The sequence below is a fragment of the Mytilus californianus genome, unplaced genomic scaffold (assembly GCF_021869535.1).
Source record: "Mytilus californianus isolate M0D057914Y unplaced genomic scaffold, xbMytCali1.0.p SCAF_1, whole genome shotgun sequence".
Classification (NCBI taxonomy): Eukaryota; Metazoa; Mollusca; class Bivalvia; order Mytilida; family Mytilidae; genus Mytilus; species Mytilus californianus.
In genome coordinates, this window is record NW_026262581.1 from 22,381,090 (window position 1) to 22,397,722 (window position 16,633).

At 31.7% G+C, this 16,633-nt stretch overlaps 1 long non-coding RNA gene across 2 annotated transcripts; it reads left to right on the top strand.

Annotated features, from left to right (window-relative positions):
- The first annotated feature begins 1,348 nt into the window (after positions 1-1,348).
- Positions 1,349-4,789, top strand: LOC127715969 (uncharacterized). 2 transcript variants are annotated; one of them, XR_007988704.1, is made up of 4 exons: positions 1,349-1,589; positions 2,112-2,176; positions 2,337-2,420; positions 4,052-4,789. It is a non-coding gene; the product is annotated as an uncharacterized LOC127715969 (long non-coding RNA). The 2 variants fall into 2 exon arrangements; XR_007988694.1 differs by lacking the exon at positions 2,337-2,420.
- Positions 4,790-16,633: the final 11,844 nt, after the last annotated feature.

Here is a 16,633-nt window from a genome sequence, read left to right on the forward strand (position 1 = left end):
TAAAGAAAATTATAGCAGATATCTTATAGACTGAAGAAGATATCTTATAAAGTATATATAAGATATCTTATAAAGTATATATAAGATATTTTATAAAGTATATATAAGATATTTGACAAAGTTTATAAGATATCTTATAAACAATTTTTAAATAAGATATCTTATATACTTGATAAGATATCTTATATAATTGATAAGATATCTTATATACTTGATAAGATATCTCAAACAGTTTATAAGATATCTCATATAGTTTATAAGATATCTCGTATAGTTTATAAGATATCTTATTTAAAACATATAAATAAGATATCTTATAAAAAAATATAGATAAGATATCTTATATAGTTTATAAGATATCTTATTAGAAAAATATATAAGATATCTTATAGATTATATGAGATATCTTATAAACTATATAAGATATCTCATAAACTATATAATATATCTCATAAACTATATGAGATATCTTATAAAGTTAATTAGAGATCTTGAAGTTAGAATAAACAGTAAAATGGCTTGCCATAGTGATCACTTACATTTAATATATAGTTAAATTATTGAAAATAAAGATACTTCCGACACAGATAAATCTGTTTCATATTTACACCTTTTTCTTGAAATGACTACTGATGATAGGTTAAATACCAAAAGTGTGTCGGAATTCATATTTGATATTCTTCCGCAGTCATAACAACCTTTCATTATTACCGGACTGAACAGGGTGTCGTATACAGTGCAGGGAATATTTACCCTCCCCGAGCACCTTATAACACTCCCGGTTTTAGTTGAGTTCGTGTTGGCTCCTATTTATTTATAGTTGCTGTGAATGTCTTTTGGTTTTATGAGTCTTTGTTAACTTCTTTGTTTTGATAGTTATTGTCTTCCTTTAAGAGCATTAGTACTGGAAAAGATTGTCTGAGGTAGGGACATTGATAAGAATTTAAGATAATTGAGACATTTTTTGAGAATTTATGTTTGTGATTTTATAATGAAAGATCATTTGTTTTACTTATGTATTTTTTTCTTATACAGTTTGATGTCCACGTCAAACACAAACTGGAAGAGGTCATAGAAGTGCTAGGTGAGCTTTTCATAATTTAAATTTTCAAACGTTTCACACTATTGAGTGCTTGCTTTGTTTAAAAAATGATGCGACATTATACCACTTTAACACAATATTGGTAGATCATATATGAATGAAAAAAGGTTTAATAGCTTTTCAAATAAAAACTTTATATTATCGTTATGTATCATATACTTTTCAACTATAAATAGAATGAATAACAGCTAGCACAAATATCCAAAGAAATGCCGTAATTCGACCTATACTTGTTAACTTTAAATACATTGTGACTTGGATGGAGCGTTGTCTCATTGGCACTCATACCACATTTTTACTTTTAATGAAAATATCTTATCTTATATTATCTTATCTTATCTTTTTATTTATATAAACACTACATACAGCTATTAAAGTGCACATTGGAGGCATATACGGTGGATTACCGGTATTTCATTAGCAAAGCATATGGAAATGAGGAAAGCCACAGCTGGGATATGCGAAAGACAACATTTTTGGAAATACTGTAAATATAAATATGTCTAATCTTAACTATTGGTTCAATACTTTTTAGTTTTTTAATACGTAATTCATTCAATGATGTAATTTATCTTCTATCTATATGCTGACACTGCAAGAAGGACAATAATCCTTTAAACATGTTAAATGATCTGCAATGTTTATGATAGAAAATATGTTGAAGATGACTAGAATTGTGTCAAATTTATGGCCACAGGTCTAACTAACTTGGGTTTTTATTTTTTTTAAGTTCAAACTGATTTGCAATTATTTGTGTTGTATGTCTGTAAACTACTATTACAAGTAAGATGTATGAGAGTCAATCACTGATGACCCTTTCTTCCTATTGAGGAAAAATGGGTCAAAATATTATCCTGATATTAAAACCATTCAACATCGTAGCAATACTTCTCTTATACATGTATCATTTTCTCTTTCAAATAGACATTGGAACTAAAATGAATCCACTTTAATGATGTTCTCACCATGTTTTCAAAATATAACTGATCATTTTACATAATACTTTCAGGCAGGCAAAGAGTTGTATGCCTTGGTTCTCGCCGAGTTTTCGGAATGGAAAATTAAATCAATACAGTAAGTATGAACAGTTTTTTTAAATTTTAAAACTCGTGTATATTTCAATCAAGTTTATAGTCTATAACAATTCATGATTAAAGTAGATAAGGTAAATATCTTCCAGGTCATTTTAAGTCCTTTTCAGCAGTTGCATTGTTTTTCTGTGTTATATTTTTAGGCGATTGGGATTTACAGATAGACACTATTTGACAGTCAAAGACAGTATCAATAATTCCAAGCTACAGGCAACACTAGACAGAATGTAAGTGATTGCAATAATATTAAGAATTAAAGTCTACTATTGATTTATTAGTTAGAAAGTGTTTCCTTTAAGTTTTATTGTAAGGAATTATCTTTGTATTCCAATTGGCCTGAAAGTTAGTTTTATGAAGATATATTTGAAAGTGAAGCAATATTGTAGGGTGCTTGGACATTGATGATATTAATTTATGATCTATATCAATTTATTTATGACAAAATTGGAATTTAATTTGATAAATGAACTTGGTGTTAGTTACATTTTATATACATCTATTCCCTCATGTCGTTAAGGTATTATGTGTCAAACATCTTGAGAATGATCATTTAGAACTTGATATTATTCCATTATAATTCTTAAATGATATGCATATTAGGGAATACGTTCATATGATTGGTCGAGAAGGCTTCCGGTAGTCACTCTTGAAGTTTTTTATTTTTCGATAAACGACGTTGACAGAACTACTTTTTTGTAATCAATGGAAACAAGATGGCATCGAAAATAAGACAGACCGGCTCGACGTCAAAAATACCTATTTGCACTTATCTCCAATTTTAAAGAATTATAAGGATTAAACGCCTTTTAAAAGGAACTTATTGGTGTATAAACTGGACCAAGTCACTCACAAACATATCACAAAAGTCCTTCGGACTTGTATTAGTTTGTGAGTGAATTGGTCCAGTTTATACACCAATAAATTCCTTTAAAAAGGCGTTTCATCCTATACAATATTTTCTAAATGTCCCACTTAATACTTACACAAAAAACAAGTCCATATTATTTAAAGAGGTAATAAAAACAAGAGCCAATTAATAGTAATGTTTGAGAGGCGACCAAAATGATAAATATCTCATATACTAAGGTTATTTTTTAACATATTAAAATAAAATGTAATATAATGTAAGATTTTAATATATTTGAAACATCATTTACAGTATGAAATGTCTGAACTTTCAAATATATTAATGAGGAAGTATGTTACCCCATAATCATTTAAATTGAGAATGGAAATGGGGAATGCGTCAAAGAGACAACAACCCGACCAACGAGCATAAAACAGCCCAAGGCCACTAATGGATCTTCAACACAGCAGCACCCTAAGCAAAAATGTGTACCAGTTCATTTAAAATGGACGTCACCCTAAATTCTGAAACATATAAATGAACTAAAATGTTAAAAACATACAAGACTTACAAAGACCAGAGGCTCATGACTTGGGATAGGCGCAAAAAAGCGGTGGGTTAGACATGTTTTGTGCGATCTCAACCTTCCCACTTAACCTTTAGCCAATGTAGACATATATAGCTACAACGTCTGCAATTTTTGAGTGTCACTTCCATAGAATAAATCATGGGGTCCCTAACAATTTTTGCCTCTGCAGCGGCCCAAAAGAACCTACTCTAAACGAAATCTGCAGAAGGGGTCTCATGAATATTTCTTGGAGTTAGGTATTTTTGTTATCTACTTTTTACATGCACATGGCGTGACATGTCCCTGTACATGGGGCCATCCGACGGACGATTAACCTAGTTACATATATGCATATATATATATATATATATATATATATATATAGCAAACTTGAAGATTTGAAGTTTTGCGAAATACGAATTATCATTTTCACATTTTTATAGGATGTCTCAGAATATGAACAGTGGTACAAGATATTTCAAAGATGTTTTGTTTGTGGAAGCTGAAATCTTAGTTGTTTCTCACATCAAGAAGATAACTGTACCTGAAGCTGACAGGTTACTTCATCCTTTGCCGAGTTTGAAACGCTAATTCATATAACTGCTAATTAACTGATGGATACTTAATGATGAACACAATGAAACATGTGATGCTTTTTTATGTGGTTTATTTGTTTTTAGAATATTCGTAAAATAGAACTACTGATTCAAATTTCAACCATATTGTAATTTTTAGGATTTCCACGAAAATACTCTGATACACAAATACAAAATAAGGTGTATGAAGGAAAACATGTAACCTTTGTCAATGATTTCTGTCAACCGGCCGAGTTTGTATGATAAAATATTATGAAACATGTAATAAAAGTACGAATCATATTAGTAGATATAAGCTGTATCAATTTCAGTGACTCACTTTATAATTCAAAATAATTTAATCAGATTGTTTTTTTTTTCAAATTAAAACCTTTTGTTTTTGTCGTGTATCATGCAGTGTTTTAGAAATAGAATAAATACATGAATATTGGATCAAAGCTTTATATCCCAATAGGTTGTGGTTGCAGTATTTTTTTCACTAAATAGTAGAATTATGTTATGTATTTTGCAATTCTGTTATAAATGAGTAATCTATTCAAACGAAGGTGCTGTCTTTATTTTACTTTAATAAAGTATTGATACATATTGTAGCTGATTAGTTTCACAAAGGGACAACTTTTCATAGTAAAACAAAAGGATGTGGAGTAAATGTACATGGGACAAAATCTCACAAAATACATAGAAAGGATACAAATTATCAATAATCCGGTTTTTAGGCAGTTAAGCTGCCTTATGCGAGCACCCTAGATTTGTGTTCTACCCAATAAATGCTGAAATACGTGTTATTATCTAGCTGGCTATTATGTTATTGATAACTAATTGGACATTTTTTTTAATACTTTTATTTCTGGAATACAAAAAATATGACCAGAAAAACCTTAAATGATCGTCGAACTACCCAAAACTGTTGAAGTTGCACATAGGAAGTAGTGCTCAATAGAAATCCGTACGTAGTTTATTATCCCCTGTGCTTTTGGCTACGATGTCAAAGAACAATTGTATGAAATATTTCATCGCCGAAAATCGGTAATTACAAGTCGTTTATATTTCCCAAATGGCAAAATGCGAAGGAATATTGTTCATGTACAACAAATCTCTATGATAGAGGAAATAAAGTTATATAAGTGGGCGGTAATTTTTAACTCATCTTGCCAAATAAGGTGGTTGTTATTTTATGAATGAAACGAGGTCATGAAACAGATGCGGAAATCGACGTTGATGGGATGTTTTAAGTAATGTGGACAACTCGTCCCCGAGACAAGTCGGACCGAATCCACTCAAACCGTTTAAGAAGACAACTTTGACCGTTTGTCAGATTTACTTAGGGTTTCATAAAATATAAGACTAATCCACTCAAACCGTCTAAGAAGACAACTTTGACCGTTTGTCAGATTTACTTAGGGTTTCATAAAATATAAGACTAACATGTCTTGCGGAGCCATTAATCTTTTGTTTGTGCATTGGGTTTTATTTAGGGGTATTTGGAGGGGCCTGAAGAAGGGAGGGTTTACTATAGAACCCTATGGGATTTTATTTTTTTAAATTTTCAAATGACTATTTCTCGAAAACAGTAAGTGATAGACACATGCAGTCTTCAGTAATGAGAACAGGACAATAATAAAAATCAACCAAAATATAGGGTGAGTCCCTGGGGGTCATCCTAACCCCATTCAATTTGAAAATGTACTTTTATCTTGTAAACCGTCGAGATCCAAACCCCTAAACAATATATATACTTTTACGGGACGATAAAAGAAATCAAATGAAAATAATTTGGGGGAGTCCCCGGTGTTGTCCCACCCCCTCCTGTTTAAGAACTTGGAAATGGTCGAGATCCCCACCCCTAAACCATATATATATTCATGTATGGGACAATAAAAGAAATCAAATGAAATAAAGGGGGAGTCCCTGGGGTCACCCCACCCCCTCCTGTTTGAGAACTTGTAAACGGTCGAGATCCCCACCCCTAAACCATATATATTAATGTATGGGACAAAATAACAAATCAAATGAAATATATGGGGAGTCCCTGGGGTCACCTCAACCCCTCCTGTTTGAGAACTTGGAAATGGTTGAGATCCCCACCCTAAACCATATACATTCATGTATGGGACAATAAAACGAATCAAATGAAATATAGGGGAGTCCCTGGGGACAACCCACCCCCTCCTGTTTGAGAACTTGTAAACAGTCAAGATCCCCACCCCTAAACCATATATATTCATGTATGGGACAATATAACAAATCAAATGAAATATTTGGGGAGTCCCTGGGGTCACCTCACCCCCTCCTGTTTGAGAACTTGGAAATGGTCGAGATCCCCAACCCTAAACCATATATATTCATGTATGGGACAATAAAACAAATCAAATGAAATATAGGGGGAGTCCATGGGGACACCCCACCCCTTCTTGTTTGAGAACTTGTAAACAGTCAAGATCCCCACCCCTAAACCATATATATTCATGTATGGGACAATATAACAAATCAAATGAAATATTTGGGGAGTCCCTGGGGTCACCCCACCCCCTCTTGTTTGAGAACTTGGAAATGGTAGAGATCCCCAGCCCTAAACCATATGTATTCATGTATGGGACAATATAACAAATCAAATGAAATATATGGTGAGTCCCTGGGGTCACCCCACCCCCTCCTGTCTGAGAACTTGGAAATGGTTGAGATACCCACACCTAAACCATATTTATTCCTGTTCATCATTTCAAAAAGATTTGAATGACATACAGGGTCAATCTCCTAGGTGTCACATAGGCATATCACTTTACTAGACCAAACCAATATGAACTGGACTTTGCCTAATGTCAAGAGACCATGGGAATGACGAATTATGGGGGCTTTGTTTGGGAGACTTTGTAACGGCATCCTGTTACAATTATTTCTTGTTTTATATTATAAAATTTTATTGATGCAAAAAATGAGTCTAGGTTAATTGAATTTACTTTAATTATTTATTAATTTATTTCTGGGCCTATAATATTTTTCATTTGTGGCTCATTTTAAAGGAAACATATAAATCTTTCAAGCAGTGTAAAGCCCGAGAATGTATGACCAACTGTTTTAATATCACGTGTCATTTTATTCCAAACTTGATATGGAGTAACATCATGCACTTGGGGGTGAAGATGGGGGTCATTTACATTGATATATGAGTTGCTTTTTAAAACCTTGATGAAATATTAATTAATTTGCCTTAATAATCAATTCATTTAATGAACATAAATGTACAATATACGAATGTTTAATGTTTGTTCTTTCAAATCTTAAAAAAAAATTGAAGCAACACTGCCACAGTTTTCATAATTACGTTTCCCTTGGTTTTTGGTTAACTGCCTACAGCGCTTACAGTGCTTTGATTTTTTATTCCTGTTCTTCATATTGACAGTCGATTTATGGTCTTCAACAATGAACGAATCATTCATACCCTACAATGAGGTCAAGACGGCCCCTAGCGTCCACTTAAGCAGTACTTTTGATAAAAAAACACAGTTCACCTTCTTGCTTCCCACCCGCCTCGTAGTGCCAACTTGTGCGATGCTCGTGAACAAAGATTCTTCAGACAAAAGCACCAGGGATTCCTGAAAAGTACATGCTTAAACATGTCCTTCTAAGAATACAATTACCGATGCTCATGTGAAACCAGAAAGCAAAGTGAGTTAAAATTGCAATTCCAGATGATTTTACTCAATTTCTCGGCAGATTGTCCTATCGGATCCTATAGAACGTCCTGTAATAGCTATATCATATACCAACAGCAAGAGATCCTGTAGAACGCCCTATAACAAATTCATAATGTAAAGATAAAAGGGGACCCTACAGAACGCCCTGTAGTAGATACATTATAAACAAACAATAGGGGATCCTATAGAAAGCCCTATATTTGATGCACAATTTGCAAACAACAGGGGATCCTGTAGAGCGTCCTATAGTGGATACCTTATAAACAAGCAACAGGGGATCCTATAGAACGGACTATAGTAGATATATAATGTTCAGACAACAGGGGATCATGTAGACTGCAAAGGGGATCATGTAGACTGCAAAGGGGATCATGTAGACTGCAAAGGGGATCATGTAGAACGCCCTATAGTATATACATGAAAACCAAACATTAGGGGGGTCCTATACAATGTCCTATAGTAGATAAATAATATTCAGAAAACATGGGGTCCTGTAGACCAGCATGATCCCGTAGAAAGCCCTATAGTATTTACATGATAAACAAACAACAGGGGATCATACAGAACGTTCTATAATAAATACATCAAAAACAAACAACAGGGCATCCTATAGAACGTTAAATAGTAGATACATCATAAACAAAGAACAGGGGATCCTATAGAAGGTCCCATCTTAGATGCATAATTTTCAAACAACAGGGGATCCTGTAGAACGCCTTATAGTATAAAAATGAAAAACAATCAACAGGGGATCTTATAGAACGTCCTATAGTAGATATATAATGTTCAGACAACAGGGGATCCTGTAGACCGCCCAGGGGATCCTTTAGTACGCCCTATAGTATATACATGAAAAACAAACAACAAGGGATCCTATAGAACGTTCTATAGTAGATATATAATGTTCAGACAACAGGGGATCATGTAGACCGCCCAGGGGATCCTGTAGAACTCCATAATAGTAGCTTCATTATAAACAATTAACAAGGGTTCCTATAGAACGCCCTATAGTAGAATGTTCAGACAACAGGGGGTCATGTAGACGGCCCAGGGGATCCTTTGAACGTCCTTTAGTAGATGTTTTAAATCGAGACAGATTTATTTTTTATTCAAATGCAAACCTAGCAATTTTTTTATCAATCAATCCAAAGCCAGAATTTATTATTCAACATCATACATGCTTATTGAAGATGAATTCAGAATTGTCTTTGAGCAACTGTATACTAGGCCCGATTTTTTTAATTATCAAAATGAAGGCCAGATTAATTCGTTTCTTTAAACGCAGACCAGCCCCCCACCACCCCCTCACACTCCCGTAAAGAAAATTTCTGGTGCCTATAAGTACGTGTAAGCTACATTTTTTTCAATTTGCCTACATCAAAGTACTCTTTTAAGCGGATAATAAAAACATTATTAACTCCATAGTATATTCAAAGCCATGGGACCACGTGCATGGGACATTTGCTTGTCTTTACAACATAATTAAGGCACCACTACTGTTTGTCATATATATATATATGAAATATCATGTATTTTAAAAAGGAATCTGTATTTGCTTAAAGACATATAAGGCACAAAATGTGCACCAGAATTAAGTTACCTTGTTTTGTAACCCCCATTGACATAATGGTTACATTGGTTACATTGGTTACACTCATACAAACTATCATAAATCATCATATATTCAGAAATTCTCAAATCCTGGTACATTTGTAACCTCCATTGACCTAATGGTTACATTGGTTACACTGGTTACACACATGCAAGAATCCTTTATGCCATCATGTTACCATGGCAACCCCTTTATTCATCGCTGTGAGGTTACATAAGTCAGTCTGGTTACAATAGTTTGGGTGATTTAGGGTTCCAATGGTTGCATCCATGGGGATTGAGGGTTACAATGGTTACATGCATGGGAAATCAGGTTACAATGGTTACATGCATGGGGAAGTCCGGTTACAATGGTTACATGCATGGGAAATCAGGTTACAATGGTTACATGCATGGGAAATCAGGTTACAATGGTTACATGCATGGGGAAGTCAGGTTACAATGGTTACATGCATGGGGAAGTCAGGTTACAATGGTTACATGCATGGGAAATCAGGTTACAATGGTTACATGCATGGGAAATCAGGTTACAATGGTTACATGCATGGGAAATCAGGTTACAATGGTTACATGCATGGGGAAGTCTGGTTACAATGGTTACATGCATGGGAAATCAGGTTACAATGGTTACATACATAGGGAAGTCGGGTTACAATGGTTACATGCATGGGGAAGTCGGGTTACAATGGTTACATGCATGGGAAACGAGGGTAAAAATGGTTACATGCATGGGGAATAAGGGTTACAATGGTTGCATGCATGGAAAGTAGGGTTACAATGGTTACATGCATGGGAAATCAGGTTACAATGGTTACATGCATGGGAAATAAGGTTAAATGGTTACACGCATGGGGAATGAGGGTTACAATGGTTACATGCATGGGAAAGTCTAGTTACAGTGGTTACATACATGGGAAGTAGGGTTACAATGGTTACATGCATGGAGAGTCGGGTAACAATGGTTAAATACACTACTTGTGACTTTATCTTTTTAATGGTGGCCATAAAAATTATGTCCATCATTATACCCCCTGTTGCTTAATTAATACACAAGGTATAATCAAAAACTAGTCAAGGATAAAGGGAAATCATTGAAGTGTTAAAATTATATAACTTACAGGTCAAGTGTCTCAGGTAAAATATATGTGTTTGTCAAATTTAATGACTAGCTGTGATTATGACAAGATAATTCAAAATAAAATGAAATAATAAAACTAGTTGAACAGGAGACATATGATACAGATTTATATATGTCCCTGGTTGAACATATTGCTTCATAACATTTTTTATGAAAAAATTGTCTCATGACTGTTTGTTTGGATGTTATACATTTTAAATAATTCTGTCAATTTAAGTTTTTACATGTATTTTTTGACAACTGAAGAATAATGAATATCATCTTCTAATGAATATTTTAAACATGTTCCATGTTATAGAAGTTAAGCATTTCTTTTACTTTTTGTTCTTGGGTAACATGCGTAAGAGACATAATAATGAGAAGGTAAACAATTTTTAAATAGATTTTATCTAAGTTGTTTTGTTAATTTTACAATCAAGGAGGGAGTGTTCTTCATCGTCCAGCAAGTGGCACAGTTTACATATTATATCCTTTCTAGGAATTTTATATTATCCACTATTTTCTATTTCTAAATTATGACCACTAATTCTTTACTTACTGAAGCATTTGAGTTTACAGTGAAGTTTTCAATCATAAGTTTTTATTCTATTTTCAAAAATATCTTTATTTTTTTCTGTATACCAAGTATATGTATCATGCCAGTCCAGCAGTTTCAACAATATAATACACAGAACAAAAAGTGATTTAATTAATAGACCATAAAAATGTCACAATCTATAGAAGTGTACTTTATTTTTTCTGGAGACAAATTTTGCTTGTTAACTGACAGAAATTAGCCAAACTGAAGAAACATTCTTAAAGGAGATTGCATTCATAATGCTATAAAATTATTTTATGCTATCTTTTTTATTTTCATTATTTTAACCAGAGACATATAATACATTATAATCTCTGTTCAAAAATATAAAACAAATTAAGCTTTCATTATCATCTTGTGGGAACTTTTTGTAAACTATATTTTTTTCCTGTTAATTTTAGAAGTAAGCCCAAAAATTAATAAATAAATTCAGAAATAAAGACATAAAAATAACGAATGTAGGACAGAAAGTCACAGGACAAAAAGTCACGGACAAAAAGTCACAGACAAAAAGTCACAGGACAAAAAGTCACAATTCAGTTTTGAGATTAATTTTCTTTGAACAAAAAAACACTTATTTTGAAAATATTTTTTTTGTATTTTTCTTGAAGTTTTATATATGACGCAACTTTTTAATTAAAATTTATTCAATAAATATCAATAGTGATCAAATAATTGTTATGAAAACAAAATGTCAAAGTGGTTTGGTACTTAAATGGCTTCATTTTGCCAATAAATATATCCTTTGCATGATTAAAATTTCATACATTTTCATTTATCAAGGTTTATGAGCAATTTCCTTAACTTAAAAATGAATATATGTTATAAAAAGAAATTATTTCAAAATATATTTAAACAATTGTCAAAAAATTATTTGTGACTTTTTGTCCTGTGACTTTTTGTCCTATCAAATTTGTGACTTTATGTCCTGTGACTTTTTGTCCTGTGACTTTCTGTCCGTTTACCAAAAATAACAACTACATGCTTTAAAAACACAGAGGCAAAGACATTGATTATCTTATCAACCACTTCTTCAACAATCTGTTTATTCTTGCTGAATTTTACATCTGTGTGTATCATGTTTATAGTTTTGATGTATGTTGAACAAATTTTAAATTTCATTATAATGTCTTAAGTTAACAGATTCTAATTCAGAATTTTTGCTAGTTATGTCTTAAACTGTTCAATATAAGGGCATGGTTTTATTTTAGGACTAACATTTTTACATTTTTTTTTAGAGTTTATTCAAATACAGTTATTTTTTCAATAAATACATAAATACAAGGACACACTTAAATTTTAATTTCAATGTTATATTTTTTTTTCTAACATGTTTAATTTACATTTGAACATGTTGAAGAAATTTACAACTTTCCATTTGAAAGAAATTATTATAAAGATAGATATATAGTTTATTCTCATAAAACCATGAAGTACATAGGTTACAGATCTAGAGAAGTTAAAAACATGCATAAAAATATTAGATGAGATAACATAATATTTAAAAAAAAAAAATAAACATGTTTCAAGAAATAATTTTAGTGTTCAAATATGTTGAAGTTATGGTTGAGAAGAAGAAGTAATTTTACTGTTGATACATCTTATGAAATTGCAAAGCTGTCTGATATGCCATGCAAATATGAAATATAAAATGACAGAGACATATAACATGTATAATGCATATATTATATGTCTCTAGAATAGACAATACTCAGGATATTAACATTAATTAGGTATCAATCTGAGTTTGAATTATAAGTAATAAACAGAGTTAAGATTGTAAGTTATACCCAGAGTTTGAATTATAAGTAATAAACAAATGATAAAGTTTGCTACATTGGGGAAGATGTTTATTGATTCATTAAATTTAAGGCAAGTTTAAAAATGGAATAGCATTATATAATAAAGTTAGACTAAAATAAAGAGGAGAAGATGTTGTTTTTTTTTACACTGTTCAAGATTAACAACCAGCATATTTTATTTTTTGGATGATCATTGTCAACACAAATAAAACACCATCATAATCATTTAACATTCTTGAATTCAGATAAAAGAATTATTCAAAAGAATGTTCCCTTGCTAAATGTGATTCCATAATTGGTCTTGACATTAACATTAACATATTAAGTCCTGCTATAAGGGGAGTTTAAAGACCTTGACTAAGTTGGTCCTGAGACTACTGTGTTATGGTAGTCTCTGAGGTCTGTCGCAGAAAAAAAAATCATAATTGTTTTTACTACAGAAGACACCATGTCAGTTCAGATTGTATATATCCAGACTTTTTCAAACAGAATTATGATAGTATAAAATGTGTCAGGACAACAAAAGACTTAAGTTGTGACCGTGAAGAGTGCATTTAGAGCATGTTGAGACAAATTCTGACAGTGTTATGAATGTGTTGACACATATTTAGACAGAATTCAGACTGTTAAGACACAGACTTAGTATAGAAAAATCAGAATTATTAAGGTTTATCATAACAAATGGACAAATATGGCCGTATTTTCACCTCAAAAACTACTCTGTGTACAGGCTTACCTGTGCAGTTTGGAAAGTTTTAAGGCCTGGCATCCACTAGATGTATAAAAGTTAAATTTATTTTGCATATCAGAAATATAAAATCTTTTTTGGATTATGATGGGCATTTTTTTCCGTTCCTGCTGAAGGTGTAAAAATAAACTAAGTTGGGATATAACTTTGAGATGCTCCATCTCAGGTAACAACTGATTTGTATTGTATTGATTGTCCTTGATTGGCATGGACAATAGATATCTACACATCTATAGGTGAGTTATAAAGGTAGTAACTGAGTGGACAGTATCAACTGCAATTCAGGTGTTTGTTTATTTTTACACCTTCTGCAGGAAGGAAAAAAAATGCCCATCATATTCAAAAAAAGATTTTATCTTTCTGATATGCAAAATAGATTTAACTTTTATATATCTAGTGGATGCCAGGCCTTTAAACTTTCCAAACTGCACAGGTAAGTCTGTACACAGAGTAGTTTTTGAGGTGAAAATACGGCCATATTTGTCCATTTGTTATGATGAACCTTAAGTAAAATCTTTTATAGAGAAACCTATACTTTTTAGAATGTTTAGACAAAAGAATCAAATTGGCATTTCCTGAAGAAAGTCGGAGAAAAAGTCATGAAAAAAGTAATCACAGAGAAAAGGTTTCAGGAAAAAAATTACAGGAAATAGTCACAATAATGAAAGTAGTTAATTTGGAATATTAAACTTTTGGATAATTTAAAAAAAAAATTTGAGTAGGATTTTATTAAATTGTTTCTAGAATCTATGACAAACGAAACTATTTCAATTTTGAAATTAAAAATTGTCCACATCTTTAAGCAGCAATATACCAACTGCACCTGTGTATTGAGTATACATCAGTGTCTGAACACAAAAAAAAGAAATGTTTGATGTCATAATCTGTTCAGATATTAAACAATAGATAGAAAATTTAAAGAGTAAATAGAAGTAAGTAAATTATAATAAAATGTAGTTGTTTGACAAGAATTTAGGACAGAAAGTCACAGGACAAAAAGACACAATTAAGTTTTGAGATTTAATTTTTCTTTTAAGAAGAAAAAACTTATTTAAAAACAAGTTTGTATTTTCCATGAACTATAATATATAAACCAACTTTGTAATTAAAATTTATTTGATAAATATCAATAATGATCAAATAATTGTTAAGAAAACAAAATGTCAAAGTGGCTCAATTGGTACCTAAACGGCTTCATGGTGCCAAGAAATATATCATTTGCATGATTAAAATTTAATACATTTTCTTTTAACAAGGCTTATGAACAATTTCCTAAACAGTGAAATGAATATATGTAACATACATTTAAATAATTTTGACAATCTACCAATTGATAAATTACAACACAAGATGTTGAAATCTATTCTGGGGGTCAAAAGACAGTCATCAAATATGGCTAGTAGACTTGAATGTAACAGGAATCCAATGTTGATTTTCTCATTATGTTTAATGTATAACTATTATATGAGACTACTTAAAATAAAAAGAGATAGAATACTATATAGTTCATTTACTGCAGATCAAGAATTATCTCAAGAAAACTCAAAATGCTGGTTTTCTACCATAAATAAAATATTTAAAGTACTATCTTATTATTATAATCAGCAATCTGACTCACAACTACAAAAAATCAAATCTGGAGTTGTGGACAGTAAACTGATGTTTTTCAGTAATATTTTTATTCCAAATTTTGTTCCCTTCTATCTTCAAACCAATCTTACCAAAAATATAAAAAGTAAAATTACACAACTATGTATCAGTGCTCATTGTTTAAATATAGAACAGGGTAGATATAATAAACCCATAATTCCAAGAGAACAACGTTTTTGCAAATTTTGCACTGAAGTTGAGACAAAAGAACATTTTTTGATATCTTGTGATTAATATAAAGTTATAATTAAGGCAAACTTTTTTCCAATCTTAGATCTTAGATTTGAAAGATTCACATAATTATTTTTCAGTTTTTATACGACCGCAAAAAAATTTTGCGATCGTATATTGGTATGACGTTGGTGTCGTCGTCGTCCGGTGTCGTCGTCGCCCGAAGACACAGTGGTTTTCGCACTCTAACTTTAGTTTAAGTGAATGGATCTCTATGAAATTTTACCATAAGGTTCAATACCACAAAAGAAAGGTAGGGATTGATTTTGGGGGTTATGGTACCAACAGTTAAGGAATTAGGGGCCAAAAATAAGCATTTTTGTAACTTCCAGACATCACTTGTGTGTGTTAGTGTATGGATATCTCTGACATTGTACCACAAGGTTCCATATCACAAAGGGAATGCTGGGATTGATTTTGGGGGTAATTGCCTCAAAATTTTAGGAATTAGGAGCCAAAAAAGGGGCAAAAAACAAGCATTTTTATATTGACAAATACTTTAGTACAAAACATAATTTAAAGCAGTGTAAGGGAGATAAATCAAATACATCATTTGAATTACCTCCCTTACACTGCTTTTAAATTATGTATAAAGTAATGGTTAATGAACAATTAAGACAATTTAAAACAGTGTAAGGGAGGTAATCCACATACAACGTTTTGATTACTTCCCTTACACTTCTTTCAAATTATGTTTAAAGAAATGCATATTTATAAAGGAAGACCAGTAAAAATATCTGCAAATGTTGCATCTTTTTTTTTTCACAAAAAATCCATAAAAAGAAATTGTGGGGGGTCAATTTTTTCTCATTTCAGATTTCAGAAATTAAAAAGAATTATTCTTCAAATATTTTTTTTTTCAAATTTCAAATATTGAAAAATTTCAAGAAGTAACCTTTAATTGCACAGTATGGCGCATTAGATTTGTATAATCTTTGACCACATTTATTTATTTGTTATGCCAAATCTGACCGTGT